Raw genomic sequence first — 22,170 nt, 5'->3', positions numbered from 1 at the left:
AGTCCATGTCAACATAATTAAAAGTAGGCAATTGATAAATGATAATTAAGTGTTATCCTAAGTTATTGACCACATGGACAATGAAATGAATAAAAACTCCAAATAGCCCTGGTGTCATATGCCTTACAGAGTAGAACAGTGTGGTCAGCAGGACTTTTCCACCAGTGCAGAGGTGCTACAGTCCAAAAGGGGTTGGAGAGAGAGAGAGAACTGTATCTTTGGAATCAGAGTCAGGAAAGACACATTCAGTTTTATTTAGTGGCTGTCACTTACCCAGCAGGATTTTGATGTGTTTATTGATGTGGTTACCTGTATAAATCAGGATTTGATAAGGTTTTAGGGTCTTAAATGAGCTCTTTGTCTACATTCTTGAATAGGTGAACACATGCTCGTGGCATCAAATGAGTTGCTGAGGAAGTTATTACTCACATAGTGAGGTGCATGACAATGAGAATGACTGAATCGCCTCTAAACTTGTGTGAATGAAGAGAAAAAAAGCCATCAATTCCTCTGAGTTGAACTTCACATCTACATTGAGGTGCCCTTGAAAATTAAGAAAGAAAAGCAATAGATGAGAGCAAATCTTGGCCTAAATGGATTGAATGGACTGGAGACGAGGCTTGCAAAACTCGAATACAGCCTTATTAAATAGACTTAGATTTCCAAAGAAAGATTGTGTTCACAGGAAGGGAGGATGACAATGTAGTAAAAGGAAGATTACAAAGGCAAACCCTAGCAATGCCTATCCACACACTGTGGAGGAACCTGTGGGCTCTAGAATTGTGGCTCCATTACAATTCAGTTCGGCCCTTCCCTCTGAATCTGTGGTGATCAAGCGATCTTCTGAATGTGAGTTTGACTTTGATTGCCTTTATCGGGGTTAAGTGAGGATGGGATAGTCATGTGGTCACAATGGTCTGATAAATGTGATATACTTTGCATACACATTAATTTCATGATGTTTAATCAATTTTCAGTCCAACCTTGGATGATCTACTCCCAGGAGTAGACTGAATTGGGAGGTTCTGTCCATAAAGGTAAACTACCTCCCTAACTAACTACCTAATTACCATGCTGTGAGACTTCTTATAAGGTTGCTAGCCTATTTTCCCAGGTAAATGAATACTGCTTGCATACCTTTTTGCATTTCTACCTGTGTTGAATTGCTGTATGAATCAAAAGAGTCGGCAGACTTTTTCTGTGCATGTCCAGATGGTAAATGGTAAACACTTTAGGCTTTGCAGGTCATCAGTCTCTGTTGCAACTACTCAACTCTGCAATTATAGTGGAAAGCAGCCATAGATAATACATAAATTAATGGGCATGACTGTGTAGCAATAAAACTTTATGCATCCTGGTATCGACAGACTAAGAATGAATTTGTTGAACAGCAAAATAGAAGCACCCCCCAAATTTTTTTTTGCAAGAATGTGTTGTTGAAAGAAAAGCAATAAAGTGATCACCTTGGAGAAAAAATCTGGACATGGCTGGAATTCTTTAATTTAAAAATCATTAAGTACTATTTTGTTTAGAACTACATGTGGCGGTGATGAAGGAAGATAGGTAACACCATAAATCTCTTTGGTGATTAGGGCCTCTAAAGATCTTAACCTGGCTCTGAATTCTGGATACCCACCTTCTGTTTGCAAGGCATCATTACAACTTGCGATCCTAGTGCACCTCATTATTGCTTCTCTATAGACTCTCATCAACTCCCTCCCTTCTGCACCAATGAGACCTCATAGCTTCTATCTTGTATTACAGTTATTGTTACATTTGTCTTACTTTAAAGGATACATTCTAGGAAGACCAAATTTCTTCAACTTTCTCATACTCAGTTTCTTCATGTATAAACTGGGACCAGAATGCAGACTTTACAGCCCTCGAGGGCATAGCCCATGTACTATCCTTCCCCCAACCACTCCATAATACCAAGCATGTAGTCTTGTCTATAGTAACTGATTAATACATTATGAACGAATGAGTAAATGAATGAATGAATTTGAGTTAAGGTCTCTGCTCTATTTAGGTTTGGACTTTGGCTTTTCCGTTTCTTCAGGTGAATGGCCCTCTGTCTTTTCTCTTTTCATCTTAGTGTTCTCAGTTTCTGCACTAGGTCTCTTCTTCCCCAGAATTTGTTCAGTCTCTGCCTATCTGTCTCTGAAACCTAAAGAGAACTTAGGAATTCTGCCAAAGCTCTGGGGTTATTTGAATTTCTGGTACAAAAAGAGCCTGCCTGGGATTCCCCTTTCTTGTAGTTTCATTTCGAGTAGAGTATAATGTTAGAAAGATAATTTACAGAAAATGTACTTTAAAAGGAAGAGATGAAGGATGTTTCAAAAGAGGAGTGATTCTTATATTGGCAAAATGTGCAACTCTAAATAAATCATTTTAACTCCATGTAAGGGTTTGAGCATTATAGTGATAGAACAATATAAATCCATGTTTATAAACTGTGTATATGTATGTAAACAAAATAGACTGCCTTACCAGCCTGGAGGTGCACCCAAGGTCATATATTTTGCATTTTTCCAAATAGTGATTCAAACACTCACTTTTCCAGATATATATATGTGTGTGTGCATGCACATATGAATATACACATATTATAAATGCATGTATATTTATATATGTATATATGCATATATAAAAATATATGTATGTATGTATGTATCATCTATATGTCTGTCTATAGGGGTTGGGGGAGAGAGAAAGAATTTATTTTAAGGAATCAGCTCATGCAATAGTGGGGACTTGCAAGTCTGAAATCCATAGGCTGGCATCCTGGAAACTCAGGCAGGAGTACTGTGTTACAGTCTTGAGGCAACATTTTTTCTTCTTCAAACCCATTTTTTTCCCTAAGGCCTTCAACTAATTGGAGGAGACCACACACATATTATTGAGGATAATCTCATTTACTTAAAGTCAACTGATTATGCATGTTAATCACAACTACAAAATAACTTTATAGCAACATCTACACTGGTGTTTGACTAAACAACTGGGCAGCATAGTCTAGCCAAGTTGACACCTAAAATTAACCATCGTATTAGATTAGGAGAAAATTCAGCAATTGTTTGTTCAGGCCAACTCTATCCCCAAATTGTTAAGACCTCCAGGGATTTCCATTCCTGAAAGAATTCATCTTGCTTCCCAAGTGCACCTTTGAGGATACTGGAGAGGACTGTTGGACTTATCCAGTCCACTTTTAAGCAGCTGCTCATTCTGTTGCAGCCTTTTGGTCAGCTGGTTGAACACTTCTCACTCACTGGCTCCCCACTGCAGTGCAGACGTCCAGCTGCTGCACAGGTAGCATGATTATGTTATGCTTGCATACTAGCATTACAGCTCTTTTAGTTCATTCACACTCTTATACTGGACCATTGCCCAAAGGCATCACCTTTATGCCTAAGGAATCTGCGGCTCTGGACAGATGCTGCATGAAACCCCACGGACCAGCAAATCCCAGGTATTATGTTGTCCCTTAGTTCAGCATCCCATTTCCATTACTTTTCTTTCTGTAAAACTCAGCTGTTACTAAGCTAACAATTTCCAGAGCTTCTTAGAATATCTACTCTTCAAAGGGAAGGGATTGCTGTCCTCCAATAAGCTTCTTGCCCTTCAAGCCAGAGTACCAGCTTCCTTTCCAGTTCTGAACTCAGTATTCCATGTCATATTGAGGAGGAAGCTACAAAAGGATGTTACAACAGGGCAAAGAATGACTCCCAAACTTATATTTGAGTAATAACAAAGACCACTTTTGTATTTAGGGAAAAGACAAAGATCTGCTTCCAGCTAACTTCTCAATACAAAGCTTGACTGGTAGCTGTGCCCGCAGAGGTTTAAATTTCATCTCAACAGGAACTTTACTCCATGCAGACACATAAGTATATATGTGATGAATATTATTGAGCTACTTTATATTTTTGCATTTTACAATCTCCAATAACATAGATCCTTTTCTATCATCACCGAATAGTCAGCCTGGTAGGGAGAGTTGATGTTTTGATGCCATCTCATTATGAGATATTTTACTACTCCAAGTTCCAATGTGGAACTATGTATATAAATAATATATACAAGGATTTCATGCTTCTAAATGGCTCCAACAAAATCTCTAAATTTGATTCACCTCAGTTAATGAGTCTCTTCCCTATCCAGATTGTTCTTTGTGTGACATTATTTTAAAGTTTGCTAAAATCCTTATGCCTCATGAAAGAGCCATGACATTTCCAGCTTAGGTGGTTTGTCCTGTTGTCCTTGGCTAAATTTTCTTTGTAGCCTAGTTAAAACCTGGACACCTGGGAGTTTAAATTATCCCTGTAGGATATTAGTATATTAGCTACCTATAAAAATGAAATTTATATGAGGCATCTGTTTACATTGAGCATCCCATAAAACTGTGCCAGAGAATTCAAAGGAAAAGGCTTTCAAATGAAGGTTTCATAGCCAGGAGCAAAAGGCTTTTGAGAGTGACATCTAATGAAATTAGATAACTAATTTTCATTTTATATATTTAAAAGAATTTTTAATAGACATAGGATCTTGTTTTTTCCCAAAATGGTGGTCTAGAATACACAAATGATTTCAAGAATTCTTCTATGTTCACATTAGCTGTTTCAGTTTTATTTATTTTATAATTACTTGATTCCAAGTGAAAATAAGTGAACAGAGTTTTAAGCATTAATCTGTTCTTGTGCCATTGAGGATTTGGTGAGTAGGAGAAGCAGAAATTCCAGTTGTTATCAAATAGTGAGAGATCTTATCAAGTCAGTGTGTAAAAGTAGTGAAAGGAGTAAAGTTGCACGCAAGGACAGGTCTCAGCCTAGGAAAGGGTGTGTTAAAAATAGGTCATTTTGAAAGTCTTCAGTAACAGTCAGGTTTCCAGACTAGTCCACTCTATTTCTAGCATTCTTTGGTTGCAAGTAGCTGTACCTGACTTCAAAAGGAAAAAAGGAGTGGAAGGAAATTCATTTTTAAGATGTGTGATAACTCACAGATATAAAGGAAGAGCTGAAGAACTGAGCCTTGAAATGGACAGAGGCCAGGGCAATGTAGATGTCATACACGAAATACTTAACAACAGGTACGGTGCAGATACTGACCAAATGGAATGGATACCTATGTGAACAATGAGTACAGTCATAGCAGAGCATATTGACTCAAGATGAGCCCTGCATTTGGGAAGTTGGACCCAATAGACTATCTCTTAAGGGAATTCTCATGGAAAAGAGACAATGACAACTCTTCTTTCCTGTTGCCACTTCCTTCAAGATGAAGAGTTCATTATTTCAGCTTGGGTTTTTGCTTACAGCTTGTCAAGGAGAGGGCACGGCAACTAGATCTACATTTCACCAAATCTGTTGGTGATAATGGAAAGATAGTTTTCAAGGGAAAAATCGAGGTGCAACTATCAGAAAACTGAGATTGGACAAAACAAACACCACCAAATCCTATATAAACTTCAATAATTGTAATGGAAATTACTTGATCTTTCCCATTTAGCTGAATCATCTACTGTCACCTGTATGGAACTCTTCTCCTTACTTAATCACATTATTTTTCCTCTTGATCTAACCTTTCTTCTAGTCTTTCCCTTCTTCTTCTTTCCATAGTATTCCAACTGTACTGTGAACTGAACAGATTTGAAGAGTGCTAGAAGTCTTAAGCTAAGGATATAAGCATCACTATGACATTATATCTCTGAGAAAATGTGTTTTGTTTTATAAATAACAGAATGAGGTGTTTCAGGAAGATCATGTGTCTCTTGATGCAAAAGTGATGGCTCCAAAAAGGTTACAAAAAAACATGGTAACTCTTCTTAGTATTTTTCCTTGAAATCGTGTGATTGTCTTGAATGTAGTGTAGAGATTTCCAAATCAGGGAAAGACTTTTCTTTCCAGTTGAGTTTTCCCACTTCTTTCAAGCATAGGCCAATCTTGTCACTTATATTCATAGGTACTTGTATGTTGGAAAGTATCAATACATAAATATTTTTTGATAGCCAGGGTTATTCAATTTAAGAACTGGTACAGGCCGGGTGCGGTGGCTCACGCCTGTAATCCCAGCACTTTGGGAGGCCGAGGCGGGCAGATTACGAGGTCAGGAGATCAAGACCATCCTGGCTAACACGGTGAAACCCCATCTCTACTAAAAAATATTAAAAAAAAAAAATTAGCCAGGTGTGGTGGCGGGTGCCTGTAGTCCCAGCTAATCAGGAGGCTGAGGCAGGAGAATGGTGTGAGCCCGGGAGGCAGAGCTTGCAGTGAGCTGAGATAAGTGCCACTGCACTCCAGCCTGGGTGACAGAGAGAAACTCTAAAAAAAAAAAAAAAAAAAGAACTGGTACATAGGGAATATAGATAATACTAGCTGCCATGGGGCAAGCCTTTTTACAGGGGCTTGACATATATAATGTCAACACTGAATCTGCTTTAATTTCGTCCACCTCAAAAAGCCTTCATTTGACTCTACTTTTCACAGCATTTATCACTTCATTTTTTTTTTCATTTTCAGCAAAACTTCTTGATAAAGGCATCTATTCTTTTCTCAAAAATTTATCTTATTATTGCCTTTTAAACTTGGCATAATTAGGCATCCTCCGCCCCCATCACCATTCCACCAAAACTGCTGTTATCAAATTAACAATGATCTTTATGTATCCAAATCAGTTCTCAGTCCTTTTCTTCCTATACAACCTACTGGCAGCATTTGTAGTCACTGCTCCCTCCTTTCTTACAGATATGCTTTCTTGATTTGGCTTCCAGGGGTGTTCCCTTGAATTCTTTCCTGCTTCACTGGTTACTTATCTGTTCTCCTGATCTGTGGTCCTCTTCTCTCTCTAGCTCTACTCACTTGCCTGTTGATTTTATCCAGTCCCATGGCTTTAGATATTTCTGAATGCTGATGACTCCAGAGTTGAAATACCCAATTCAGATCTCTTTTTTGAGCCCTAGTCTCATAGATCCAATTGGACCTTGGACATCTTTTCTTGAGTGTTTAATAGACCTCTGAAACTGGTTATGCCTAACTTAGTTCCTAATCTATCTGCCCTGAAACTTGCTTAACCCATAGTCTTCTTCATTCAAGCTAATGGCAATTCCATTCTTCCAGTTGCCCAGCCACAAAATCTAGAGGTCTTCATTCACTCCCCTGTCTTTTACATGTAATATTCAATACATCAGGAAATCTTATGAGCTTTACTTTTAACTTAGATCTACATTTTTACAGCTTCTCATCATTCTACCATTTTTTGCTTGCTTTACTCCTCTTCTATATTCTGCCTCTAAACCGGTTGTTCCACTACTATCCTGTGTCCTCCCAGTTGAAAAAATTTCAATACAGCAGTCAAAGGATTTTCCAAAAGCATCAATTGGATTACAACACTGCCTTGCTTAAAACCCTACAAAAGGGTCTCTGTTTCCTTCAGAATCGAAGTCCTCACAATGGCCTTTAAGGCCCTATGTTATCTGGTTCCTATTGCCCTTCTCATCTTTTCCCTACTAGTTTCTTCAATACTCATTTATTTCCAGCCACACTGGCCTCCTTGCTGTTAGAGTTTTTACTTATCTGATCTTGATGCTTCCCCTCCTATTCCCACTTGACTGACTTACTGACCCTCCTCAGGATTTTGCACTAATCTCATGTCTCAGTGAGCCCCACCCTGATAATCACATTTCACACTGAAGCATGGTCTTCTTTCCTTTCAACTCAAAAAACTTCCTGCCAAACTTTCAAACCCCTTTCTTTTTCTTTTTTGCTACAGCATTTATAACCATTTAGTGTGCCATTCAAATTATTTATTTTATTTATTATCTATCATTTGTCTTCTCCCACCACAACTCCTCCATGAGGCAGAGATTTCTATTTGTTTTGTTCACTAATGTATTCCCATGTGCCTAGAATGGTGCCTGGGACTATCCAAAAATATTTCGTTGCATGAATAAAACAAATACATCGAACAAATGATTTCAACTTAAAGAAATCCTAGTGGACATGAAGTACTATCCTCCTTTTACAAAAGAGGAGATTTAGATTCAGAGAGATTAAGAATCAAGAAAGTTCACAGTGCTAGTAAGTGTGGAACTGGGATTCTTAACAGGTTTATGTATCTCTAAAGTCCTTGCTTTTATTCAGAAAGATTTTCTTTTACTCACTTTTTGACTTAGTTCTCTCCAAGGATTGTTTAAGAAGGAGTAGGCAGAGGTGAAGCTAGCCAACATTTAGTCTAGTATCTTTTCTTAAATTTAATTATTATATCTCAGTTAATCCCCAAAATATCTCTTCAAATTATGAACTTATTCCTATTTGCAGATACAAATCTAAAGTTCAAAGAACTTAAACAATTAAATGACCTGTATAATGCCACTCTATTAATGGCACAGCATTTTGAGTTCAGGATTTTGATTCCAACACTCTATCATGGGACATTTCCAATTTATGAACTTGTAAAATAAAATTGTGGGACAGGATATCTGAATTGCAAGGAATGAGAAATACTTCAAGAAATGAAAAATGTAAAGCCTTCTCCCTGAAGCTTCTATTGGGCCAGAGGGAAAAATGTGAGCCCTGGCTGGAGGGTGGACATAAGCTTAATAAAAAACAAAATCAAAGAAGTTATGTTGCAATTTGTTGTTTGAAAGCCAAGCTTCAATGTTGCAGGCAAGGCAGTTTGGAGTTAATTCTTTTTATTAAAAAACTGAACTGCAGCTATGTTTTCTCCAGAAATTTTGTAGGTTCTAACGCTTTCAACTATTTCTAATGACGGCATTAAAGGGGACAGGAGAGAAAATATCAGATCTCATTTAGACCTCAAGCGGTAACGTAGTAAAGTGAACTTGCTTCACATTTGCACTGTGGCTTCCTTGCTTTGTCTCTCTCTTTCTTTCTCTGATTCTCAGCTGTAGATGACATTGTCGTGGCCACACTGAAAATCTTCACCTGCTCTGTCATCTCTGAATTTATGTTGCACTTTTTGGTATCAGCCCCAGTGATCTTCTCTCTTTCTCTCTCTCTCTCTCTTTTTTTTTTTTTTTGCCTTTGCACCTTTTTGCTCATTCACTTCCTGACAACATAATACTAATTTTCATTCTGAAACTGTATTTAGCCCTCTTCACTATTGCCAGTAATTCAAAACCAATAATTCCCCAGACTGTTTAAATTCAAGGAACCACACTAAATTTCCAGGTTGCTATAATGATTTTCTTTGAGAAATCCAAAATAAACCTTCTCACCATGTTTCTGCACATAGAATGGACACTTTATAGTATCTTCCATCTTTATGAACTCTCAGGATCTCCATAGGTCTGTGTATGGCAATCACAACTCTTAGTTTATTTTCCTGATAGTGACCTCAATAATCCAAAACTCCTTCCATTGTGGAAGCCCAGGAAAACTGCAAAAATAGTCACTTTGCTGAATGGAAATAATTTACATTTTAGACAGAATTGAGTGAAAGGTTACATTTGAAAATTTGCCCTGTCTTTAAATTTTGCCACCACAGCTGTAGTACTTCTGGCTGGGTAAGATTTTAGTCTATGAGGATATTTCCATATTGTATATTTGAACAAACCACCAGTCGTGAACATTTAGTTGTGCTGAATACACTGGAGCTATCAGCATGCTGTCTGAGCCAGTTGGAATACTTCTTCACATTTTATGTTAATAGTGGTTCTGGATTAGCCAGACATGTTTTGAATTTTTAAGAATTTATGTATGCAGAACTGGACAACCATAAATTCAAAAGTACATAGAAATTATAAAATTAATTGTGAATCCCAACTTGAAATATGTGCAGAATTCCATTACTGTGTAGAGTACAAAAATAAGTAGGAGAATAATAATTAGGATAAATATTAGTTGCATCATGCTCAGCAATTTTTAAATGGTTTCATATAATTTTTTTACTTGATTTTTCAATATCCTTAGATAGTAAATTTGACATGTTTTTATCAGTTTCTTCATTTTACCAGTGAGGAAATTAAGAATAAATGAGTAAATAAAAAAACCTAAAAGTCACAACTGTGTAAGTAGAAAAGATATACACAAATATATATGCCCTTGACTCAAATTAAATTCTCTTACTATTACATAATATTAGGACTTATAAACTAAAATCAAACAACTTTAAATGAATAATGATAACAAATTAGAATAGATATTAATAATCATTATATTAAATATTATGACTACAAGCCAGAAAATCAAAACATTAACATTAGTCTTTTGAAAAGACTGGCTTCAAAATGAACTTAAACAATTTGCTTTCTATGAATTAAACATTAAAGTGTACAAAACAATTTAAAAAATGATCATAGCCATTTTTTTACAGATTAGAGAAAAGATGCAATCATGTTCCTTTGGCCTTTGGAGGAGGAAGAGAAAAAAACTGCATTTTTCCTATGGCTAGCAAAACTGCTGAAAATGGATGAGTCGTCAATTTTGATAAGATCCATGACTGGTATCATAATTTGCAGTGATTCATCTGTGATTTTTTCCCCTTCCAAAATAAGGTCTGAAACAAAACCAAAGCCTTGGGAAAAAGATAACAACTGGCATTTTTATCTCTTTTGTGTGTTCGTATGTGTATAAAATGGAACTTATGATAGATTTAGAATACATTTGATTCTGGCACAGTAAGCGATCTTAAAGATCATCTGGTCCACCCCCTCACCGCCCTTCCCCCAAATTCTAGGTTGAAGAAAATAAGGCCTCAGGGAAAGTCCTTCCAACTAATTCTTGATAAACCTAGGAACAAAATTCAATGCCTGTTCAGCTACACTAACTGTTCCTGGGATATAATATTTCTTCTTCATGGCTTATTTTTAAAAATTAGAAAAAGAACAAATGTTATCCCTCTACCTTCCATCATGTTTAGCCATTCTTCTTTAATGGTATGTAATTTGACATTATAGTTTATAGATAAGTGTATGTTTCACAAACACTATAAATTGCTCCATATTATGATGCTTTATTCTCTCTCTTTTATTTGTGCCTGCATTTCTTAGTAAAACCAAAACTCACATCCTCATGTGAGCCTACAATCCCCAGGCATTCAACTCTATACTACCTAAGTTCACTAGATATATTTTTAAAGTTTCTCCTTTATTAAATTTGCAATTAAAAATCAATTCTGAATCCTTCAGTTTTTTCAAGAAGGAAGCCCAAAGATTGGAAGGAGAAAAACAATAGTGCTGTTTTTGTTTTTCTCTCACTAGCTTTTAGGCATTGTTTAGACAATGACCTAGAGGAATTATTCTGACTACTGGTAATTTTTGCTATAGCAAAATTTCTCGAATGAACGTCTCTGTTGAGATTTTTGTTTCTCAGTTCAGTTGCATTTCTGAGCAGGATATATTATCTGTTTTCATCATATTTGGAGATACCATTTTAGACGGATGCAGATCTCAGTAGACACTGAAGAATTGTTGACACTTTGGATTTGTGTGTGCACATGCCAGTTACCCGCTCTTTGCCCACCACCTCTGTTCTTCATAATAAGAAAGGATAAAAGGAAATGAGAAAATGAACAGTGAAAATAATATTTTTTTCTTCTGTTTCCCTTCTTATTTGGTCTGTGGCTTTTTAGAATGGTAGTTCTTTGTAATCAGATATCACACCTTTCTAGACATTTCATTCATCACCAAGAACCGTGTAGATGTCCAAAGCATAACAACAGCAATTATATAATAATGCTAATACTTAATTCTATATAACTTTGTGACAAACCAAATTCCCAGCTCCAAATTTCTATTGGTTAAAGTTTTGAACCCATGTTTGGAACTACAGGCATGCACCTCAGAGAAATAGAGGGTTTGGTTCAAGACCACCACAATAAAATGAATATTGAAATGAATCAAATCACATGAATTTTTTTGCTTTCCAGTGCATATAAAACTATATTTAAACTATCCTGTAATCCATTATGTTTACCATAGCATTATACCTACAGAAACAATGTATGTCTCTTAATTAAAAAAACACTTAGCAGCTAAAAATTGCTAACAAACATCTGAGCCTTCAGCGAGTTGTAATCTTTTTGCTGGTGAAGAGTCTTGCCTCAATATTGATGGCTGCTGAATGATGAGGATGGTAGTAGCTGAAGCTTGGCTTGGCTGTTGCAATTCCTTAAAATAAGACAATAATAAAATGTGTCATATCGATTGACTCTTCCTTTCATGCAAGACTTCTCTGTAGCATGTGGTGCTGTTTGATAGGTTTTTACTCACAGTACAACTTCTTTCAAAATTGGAGTCGGTCTTCTCAAACCCTCCTGCTGCTTTATCTGTTAAGTTTTTGTAGCATTCTAACTCCTTTGCTGTCATTTCAACAAGGTACACAACATCTTCACCAGGAGTAGATTTCATCTCAAGAAACCACTTTATTTGCTCATCCATAAGAAGTGACTCTTCATCTGTTCAAGTTTTATCATGAGATTGCAGCAATTCAGCCACATCTTCAGGCTCCACTTCAGATATAGTTTGCCTCTCTGTTCCTACCCAAATCTCACGTCGAATTGTAATTCCCAGTGTTGAGGGAGGGAACTGGTGGGAGGTGACTGGATCGTGGGGGCAGATTTCTCCCATGCTGTTCTCTCATGATAGTGAGGTCTCACGAAATGTGATGGTATAAAGATATGTGGCCCTTTCTCCCACACTTTTTCTCTCTATCCTTCTCCATCATGGTAAAACGTGCTTGCTTCCCCTTTGCTTTCCATCATGATTGTTAGTTTCCTAAGGCCTCCCAGCCATGCTTCCTGTACGGCCTGTGGAGAATTAAATCTGTTTTCTTCATGAATTACCCAGTCTCAGGTAGTTCTTCATAGCAGTACGAAAATAGAGTAGTACAGAAAATTGGTACCAGGAAAGTGGGGCATTGCTATAAAGACACCTGAAAATGTGGAAGTGACTTTGAAACTGGGTAACTGGAAGAGGTTGGAACAGTTTGGACAGCTCAAAAGACAGAAAGATGTGGGAAAGTTTGGAACTTCCTAGAGACTTGTTGAATGGTTTTGACCAAAATGCTGATAGTGATATGGACAATGAAGTTCAGGCTGAGGTGGTCTCTGATGGGGATGAATAACTTATTGGGAACTGGAGTAAAGGTCACTCTTGCTACACTTTAGCAAAGAGATTGGTGGCACTGTGAACCTGCCCTACAGATCTATGGAACTTGGAACTTGAGAGAGATGATTTAGGGTATCTGATAGAAGAAATTGCTAAGCAGCATGTGACCTAGCTGTTTCTGAAAGTATATGCTTATATGTGTGAACAAACAGATTATCTGAAACTAGAATTTACATCTTAAAAAGAAACAGAACATAAAAGCTTGGAAAATTTGCAGCTCAGCCATGTGGTAGAAAAGAAAAACCCATTTTCTGGGAAGAAAGTCAAGCCTGCTGCAGAAATTTGCATAAGTGAAGAGGAGCCTAATGTTAATAGCCAAGAAAATGAGAAAACTGTTTACAGAGCATTTCAGAGACCTTCATAGTAGCCCCTCCCACCACATGCCCAGAGGCCTAGGAGGGAAAAATGGTTTCATGGGCCAGGCCCAGGGCTCAGCTGCTCTGTGAAGCTTTAGGACATGGCACCTTGCATCCCAGCTGCACTAGCTCCAGCTGTGACTAAAAGAGACCAAGGTATGTCTCAGGCCATGACTTCAGAGAGTGCAAGCCCCAAGCCTTGGTAGCTTCCACATGGTGTTGGGCCTGCAGGTGTGCAGAAGGCAAGATTTGAGGTTTGGGAAGTGCTCTGCCTAGATTTCAGAGGATGAATAGAATTGCCTGAATGTCCAGGCAAAAGTCTGCCGCAGGGGCAGAGCCTCATGGAGAACCTCTACTGTGGTAGTATGCAGGGGAAAGGTGGGGTTGGAGCCCACACACATAGTCCCCACTAAGGCCCCGGCTAGTGGAGCCGTGAGAAGAGGGCCACCATCCTTCAGGCCCGAGAATGGTAGATTCACAAACAGCTCGCACCATGTTCATAAATAATCCACAGGCACTGAATGCTAGCCCACGAAAGCAGCCAAGGGGTCTCTACCCTGCAGAGTCACAGGGGCAGAGCTGCCCAAGGCCTAGGAATCCCACTCCTTGCATCAGAATTCCCTGGATATGAGACATGGAGTCAAAGGAGATTGTTTTGGTACTTTAAGATTTAATGACTACCCAGCTGGGTTTTGGACTTGCATGGGGCCTTTAGCCCCTTTCTGTTGGCTGATTGTTCCATTTTAGAATGGAAGCATTTATCCAATGCCTGTACCCCCATTGCATCTTGGACGTAACTAACTTGTTTCTGATTTTACAGGTAATAGGCAGAAGGGACTTACCTTGTCTCAGATGCGACTTTGGACTTGGACTTTTGAGCTAATAATGGAATAAGTTGAGACTTTGGGGGACTGTTGGGAAGGTATGATTGGTTTTGAAATGTGAGAAGGACATGAGATTTTTGAGGAGTCAGAGGAGCAATGATATGGTTGGCTCTGTGTCCCCACCCAAATCTCATGTTGAATTGTAATTCTCAATGTTGGCGGAGGAACCTGCTAGGAAGTGGTTGGATCATGTGGGCAGATTTCCCCTATGCTGTCCTCTTGTGGCAGTGAGTTCTCATGAGATCTGATGGTTTAAAAGCGTGTGGCTGTGGCACTTCCTCCCATGCTCTCTGTCTCTCCTGCTCTGCCATGTAAGATGTACCTGCTTCCCCTTTGCCTTCCACCATGATTATCAGTCTCCTGAGGCCTCCCAGCCATGCATTCTGCACAGTCTGTGGAACTGTAAGTCAGTTAAATATATTTTCTTCATGAATTACCCAGTCTCAAGTAGTTCTTTATAGCAGTGTGAGAAAGGACTAATACAATTTCTAATTCTAGCTCTCTTGCAATTTCTACCTCATCTGCACTTAATTTTCCACCAAAGTCTTGAATCCCTCCAAGTCATCCATGATGGTTGTAATTAACTTTCCAAATTCTTGTTAATATTGACATTTTCACCTCCTTCAATGAATCACAATTTTTTTTTTTTTTTTTGAGATGGAGTCTTGCTCTGTCATCCAGGCTGGAGTGCAGTGGCACGATCTCGGCTCACTGCATGCTCCACCTCCTGGGTTCACACCATTCTCCTGCCTCAGCCTCCTGAGTAGCTGGGACTATAGGTGCCTGCCACCACACCTGGCTAATTTTTTTTTTTGTTTTAATTTTTTAGTTTTAATTTTAGTTTTAATTTTTTTTGGTAGAGATGGGGTTTCACCATGTTAGCCAGGATGGTCTCGATCTCCTGACCTCATAATCTGCCCACCTCAGCCTCCCAAAGTGCTGGGATTACAGATGTGAGCCACCACGCCCAGCCACAAATGTTCTTAATGGCATCTAGAATGGTGAGTCCTTTCCAAAAGGTTTTAAATTTACTTTGCTTGGATGGATCAGAGAAATCACAATCTATGGCAGTTATAACCTTATGAAACGTATTTACTTGATAATAAGACTGGAAAGTTGAAATTACTCATTGATCCATGGACTATAGAATAAATATTGTGTTAGTAGGCAGAAAAACAACATTAATATTTTTGTACATTTCCATCAGAGCTCTTGAGTGACTAGGTGCATTGTCAATGAGCAGTAATATTTTGAAGGAGTCTCTTTTTTCTAGTAGTAGATCTCAACAGTGGACTTAAAATATTCAGTAAATCGCGCTATAAGCAGATGTGCTATCATTAAGACTTTAGTGTTCCATTTATAGAGCACAGGCAGAGTTAATTTGGCATAATTCTTAAGGGCTCTAGGATTTTAGGAATTTCAAATGAACACTGGATTCAACTTGAAGTAACCAGCTGCATTAGGCCCTGACAAGAGAGTCAGCCTGTCCTTTGAAGTTTTGAAGCCAGGCATTGAATTTTCCTTTATAGCTATGAAAGTCCTAAATGGCATCTTCTTTAACTAGAAGGCTGTTTCATCTACATTGAAAATATGTTGCTTAGTGTAGCCACTTTCATCAATTATCTTAGCTATATCTTTTGGATAACATGCTACAGCTTCTCCATCAGCACTTGCTGCTTCACCCTGCACTTTTATGTTATGGAGGCAGCTTCTTTCCTTAAACCTCATGAACCAACCTCTGCCAGCTTTAACTTTTCTTCTGCAGTTTCTTTACCTCTCTCAGCCTTAACATAATTGAAGAGGATTAGAGCTTTGCTCAGGATTAGGCCTTGGCTGAAGGGAATGTTGTGGTTGGTTTAATCTTCTGTCAAGACCACTAAAACTTTCTCCAGATTAGCAATAAGGATGTTTTTGCTTCCTTATGATTCATGTGTTCACTAAAGCAGTGATTTTAATTTCCTTCAAGAGTATTTTATTTGCATTCACAAGTTGTCTAACTATTTGGCCATGAGGTCTAGTTATCTCAATTTTGACAATCTTTCCCTACCAAGTTTAATTTTTTCTAGCTTTTGATATAACATGAGAGATGAATGACCCTTCCTATTACTTGAACACTTAGAGGACAATGTAGGGTTATTAATTGGCCAAATTTCAATATTGTTGTGTTTTAGAAAATAGGAAGGCTTGAGTAGAGGGAGAGAGATGAGAGAATAGCCAGTCAGTGGAGCAGTCAGAACACAAACAAATTTTCAATTAAGTCCCCTGTCTTATATAGGCATGGTTCATGGTGCCTCAAAACAATCACAACAGTAACATCAAAGATCACTGATGACAGATCACCACCATAGATATAATAATAATATACAAATGCTTGAAATATTGCTAGAATTACCAACAAGTGACGTGGAGACAGGAAGTGAGCACATACTATTGGAAAAGTGGTGCTATAGACTTACTCAATGCAGCATGGCCACAAACCTTCAATTTGTGAAAAGTGCAGTAACTGCAAGGCACAATAAAGCAAAGTGCAATAAAGTGAGGTATGCCTGTATTAATATTTATCTTCATTGACTCACTGAAGTGTTTAATATCTTTCTCTTCTGGCCTGTGTGGAAAGGATTAGGGAACTTCTCTTATCAATGCTTATTCTTAAGTACCATATGTAGTGTTAAGTAATTGTAAGAAATTTAACTGAGTATGGGCAGTGAATATTAATTTGCTGCCTAAAATGTCTTCATTTTTGGATCTCAGTGTTACCTTGACAAACATGTCTTTTCTTTTAGTATAGGGCTGACAAGGTCTAAAATACAAATGCAGAGAAAATGGGTGTTGGTGAGTGGGATGCTTCTTGGGTCCTAAAAACATGAGAGAAATTTGCAATCTTAAAATACAGGCTCATAAATGAACCTCAGGAGGCTTATGGTGACCTGTTCACAGTCATAATCTGTAGCCAGTCATGGCTTCAATCAGCACTTCGAGAAGTATATATCCCTACAATAATAACATGAAAAGTAAATAATTTGTACTGTGATGCCCAGGATGGGAGGCAGCATTGTGTAATGGACTATGGCAGTGAATACATTAGACTTCCTTGCCCAATTAGACTTCCTTCCCTTCCTTGCAGGATTGGACCTAAGGCTGAGACCTCAATCTTTGAGTGACAGAAACAGCAATGTTTCAATCAGGGTCTGGGCAAGAAAGAAATAGCATACTCAAGCATGGTAATTAAGAATCATTTAATAAAAGGACTCTTTACTGAGACACGGGCAAGTTTAAAGGCAACCAATAAGGGGTAGAGTATACAAGGGCTAGCAACACCAGAGAGACATTGCCACCCCTTGATCTAAAGAGACAAATGGAGGAAATGGTTAGTGGGATCCAGAGAGAGCAACTGTAGCTGTCTAAGAAGTCTACATGAGAGAAACTGTGGCTTTTCACAAAAGGATGCAACAAACCTGTGGTGACCCACAAGTCAAGGGACTCCAATCTCCTCTTGTGCCCTCCAGTCTCCCAGTGGTGCCTCCTATTGGTCAAACTCAACTTGAAGCCAGGAGACAAGGGAATTAGTTGATGTAATCTATACAGGTCAGCCTCTTGGGATGCAGAGCAGGGTAGAGGGGACTGGAGAGTGAAACTGAGGCGAAAAGATAGCATGTCCAGATGAGCTCACAGCTGCCCTGAATGAGATGGTGAATTCAAATGCAGGCAGAGTGTGTTTTTATTGATATTAAATATTTTACGTATTTATAGGGTACATGCGAATATTTGCTACATGCATAGAATGTGTAAGGATCAAGTCAGAATATTTGGGGTATCCATCACCTTGAGTATTTATCATTAGTATGTGTAGGTATCATTTCAAGTCCTCTCTTCTAGCTACTTGGAAACATACTATAGGCTGTTGCCAACTATAGTCACCCTAGTTTGCTATCGAATACTGGGGCTAATTTGTTCTGTATACCTGTATGCTTGTACTCGCCAACCAACATCTCTTTATCCCCCACCCTACCACCACACACCCTTCTTAGCCTCTAATATGTCTACATATCTATGAAATCAATTTTTTTAGCTCCCACATATGAGTGAGAACATATGGTGTCTGTCTTTCTGTGCTTGGCTCATTTCACTTAACAACCTTCAGTTCCATCTATGTTGCTGCAAATAATATGACTTCATTATTTTTATGGCCAAATAGTATTCCATTGTGCATATATACCACATTTTCTTTATCCGTTCATCTGTTTATAGACACCTAGGTTGATTCCATATCTTTGCTATTGTGAATAGTGCAGTGATAAACATGCAAGTGCAGGTATTCCTTTGATATGCAGATTTATTTCCCTTTGGGTAAATACCCAATAGTGGGATTGCTGGATCATATGGTAGTTCTATTTTTAGGTTTTTGAGAAACTTTCATGCTGCTTTCCATAGTGGTTGTACTAATTGACATTCCCACCAACAGTGTATAAGAGTTCCCTTTTCTCCCTGTCTTCACCAACATCTGTTGCTTTTTGTCTTTTTAATAGTAGCCATTCTAAATGGGGTAAAATGATATCTCACTGTGATTTTGACATACATTTCCCTGATATTCAGTGACGTTGAGCACTTTTCATACACCTGTTGGCCATTTGTATGTCTCCTTTTGAGAAATGTCTATTCATGTCCTTAGCCCACTTCTTAATGGGCTTATTTATTTATGTATCTATTTATTTGTTGAGTTGTTTGAGTTCCTTGTATATTCTGGATGTTAGTCCCTTGTCAGATAAGGGGCTGAGTGCTTTGACAACTTAGATCATTCAAAGTTATAAGCAATGGCAAGGTGGGTCTCCACTTCTTGTAATTTAGGGGACTGAATCAATTATCTGCATGCCTTTGCTAACTGCTTTTCAGGTAAGATTTATCCAGGTGTTGGGTAGGCAGCCATTTTATATAGAAGAGTGGTCCCCAAATTTTAGTGTTATATATTCCACTTATTTTTTCTGCCATGATTCCTGAATCTTATGAAGACTAAGGAAAAATGCCCATTTATGCCCTAGACATTTTCATATTCACTGATTTTCTGCTTTATATTGATCACTTATGGCAAATTTTAAGTTAAAATATACAGCATTGTTGAGAGTCCATTTTACTAGTATACCTTAAAAACACAAGCAAAACTAACAAAATAATAGTTAAAAATTGTTAGAATGCTGCTGAGTAGTTTTTACCTCTCTGGTATTAAAACTCAAAGATGATATATAAAAGAGAAGTTGTATTATTGATAATATATTGTTATTAATAGACTAAAATCTAACAAAAATAATAATTGTATGATATATGAACTATAGTCATTAAAATAGGACATTAAAAATTGATATAATGACTGCTCAAGAATCAGAGTTCTCAGTAACATTTGTCATTTACATTTGTCATCATTTTATTTAAATTTTTAATTTTAATTGACACAGGATAATTGTACATATTTGTGGGGAACAGTGTGATGTTTTGATACATGTATACATTGTGTAATTATCAAATCAGGATATTTAGCAAATCCATTACCTCAAATATTTGTCATTTATTTGTGGCAAGAAGATTCAGAATCCTCTCTTCTAGTTATTTTGAAATATACACTATAATATTATTTGCTATAGTCACCCTACTGTACAATAGAACACCAGAACTTATTCCTGCTATCCAATTGTAATGTTGTACCCGTTGACGTATCTTTTTTCATCCCTCTCTCTCCCATAGCCTCCCCAGTCTCTGGTCACCACTATTCTGTAGTTCTATGAGATCAACTTGCTTAGCTTCCACAAGTGAGTGGCATTATGTGGTGTTGGTCTTTCTGCACTTGGCTTATTTCACTTAACAAGATGTCCTCTAGACTCATTCATGTTACCATAGAATTTCATTATTTTTATGGCTGACTAGCATTCCATTGTATATGTATATCAGTAATATTTTAATAAATCAGATATAATACTCATCCAAATACTAAAAGTACTTCTGGTAGATTTATCAAACATTTATAGTAACAACTATTTTTCACTCAAAACAATTAAATGAAATTTAAATTACTAGGTTTACTCCCAGATGCCTGGGGAAATTTGCTGCTGAATGAAAGATGGGAGGCACATATCCCTAAATATAAGTAATTTATATCTGTTTTATCAACTGAAATATATAGAGGACCCAATTAACAACAGTCCCTAATACAGAGATTATTAGGGCAATGTGGTGGTAGTGCCTCAAATGATCTTACATTTAGTAGGAAATTGAATGTTTATGCCTTTTATCTTTCAGGTTATATTAAGAGAGTTTTCTGAGGAGTGGTTTGAGGTTAAAGGTTATCATTTGCAAAGAGTACAGCACATTTCTGTCTCCATTTTTAGAAAGACCCTGTATGGTTTAAGGGAAAAAGCAGAAGGAGCAGATGTTTGGGAAACTGCCAGGGGTCTCAACTTTTAAACAAAGATATCATAGGTCAAATAAGTGAGCCTGATCAAAGATTGCCAGGGAAATAATGATGAAGACTCTACTGGTGGAAGATAGGATGTCAGTGATACCAGTAGATTGAGGGAATGCTAGAGGAGCAGAAATTGGAAGGATTGTCCCAGGCAAGTAGAGGAAGTGATGCTTCAAAGATGCATGTTGTTGGCAAGATAGGCAGATGGTGGGAAAGACAGTGCCTATGTTTGCTTTCTGCTGGTCTGCTGAAGTTGACAGGTGGATAATTATATGCAGATATAAGATTTTTAGGTGACCACTGGAATTAGATAAGAGGAATTCTTCATCCCTGTTAAAAGGTGAATGAACAAACCAAACAAAACTGTGTTATATTTTTACCATTTGTCAAAATTAATGCCTTGTTCTTTTCCATTGGCTGGGTATAGATAGAAATTGCTCTTTGCCATCCACTCATTACCCTCTTCTCCCATTACTTAATGAACTCCTAATTATTCTATCTCTCTCCACAAATTACTTTTTATGACTACTTTCCTTGATTCTCTAAGCCTAGAGGCCATATTACAATACATCCTCTTAGTGTCTTACTCTATTTAGCACCCACCAGTTGCAATTATTTATTTCTGAGATCATTTATGTATCTGCCTTCCCAATATGCAGTATCTCAGTGAGTACTGGGGCCAACTCTTCTTAGTCTCATTATAAAACTCACACTGTTGTTGGGAATGTAAATTAGTTCAACCCACTGTGGAAGACAGTGTGGTGATTCCTCAAAGATTTAGAATGAAAAATACCGTTTGACCCAGCAATCCCATTACTGGGGTATATACCCAAAGGAATATAAATTATTCTATTATAAAGAAACATGCATGTATATGTTCATTGCAGCACTATTCACAATAGCAAAGACATGGAATCAACCCAAATGCCCATCAATGATAGACTGGATAAAGAAAATGTGGTACATATACACCATGGAATACTGTGCAACCATAAAAAGGAACGAGATCATGTCATTTGGAGGGACATGGATGAACCTGGAAGTCATTATCCTCAGGAAACTAATGCAGGAAGAGAAAACCAAAGGACATATATTCTCACTTTTAAGTGGGAGTTGAACAATGAGAACACATGGACACAGGGAGGGGAACAACACTCACTGGGGCCTGTCAGGGGAGGGCCGGGTGGGTGAGAGCACTAGGGAAAAGAGCTAATGCATGCTGGGCTTAATACCTAGGTGATGGGTTGATAGGTGCAGCAAACCACCATGGCACATGATTACCTATTTAACAAACCTGCACATCCTGCACATGTCCCCAGAACTTAAAAAAATAAAATAGGCCCAGCCCGGTGGCTCATG

General features: G+C 37.8%; 1 long non-coding RNA gene across 1 annotated transcript in view; it reads left to right on the top strand.

Moving 5' to 3' along the window:
- Positions 1-426: 426 nt before the first annotated feature.
- The window catches only part of LOC129033464 (uncharacterized), a 30,729-nt gene continuing 8,985 nt past the window's right edge, over positions 427-22,170 (top strand). The window contains exon 1 of the long non-coding RNA XR_008501586.1: positions 427-849. This is a non-coding gene — a long non-coding RNA (uncharacterized LOC129033464). The remainder of the gene's footprint in view (positions 850-22,170) is intronic.

Source organism: Pongo pygmaeus, chromosome 2 (genome assembly GCF_028885625.2).
Source record: "Pongo pygmaeus isolate AG05252 chromosome 2, NHGRI_mPonPyg2-v2.0_pri, whole genome shotgun sequence".
Lineage (NCBI taxonomy): Eukaryota > Metazoa > Chordata > Mammalia > Primates > Hominidae > Pongo > Pongo pygmaeus.
Note: the sequence above shows the minus strand (reverse complement) of the source record. Positions and strands in the feature narration are given on the sequence as shown.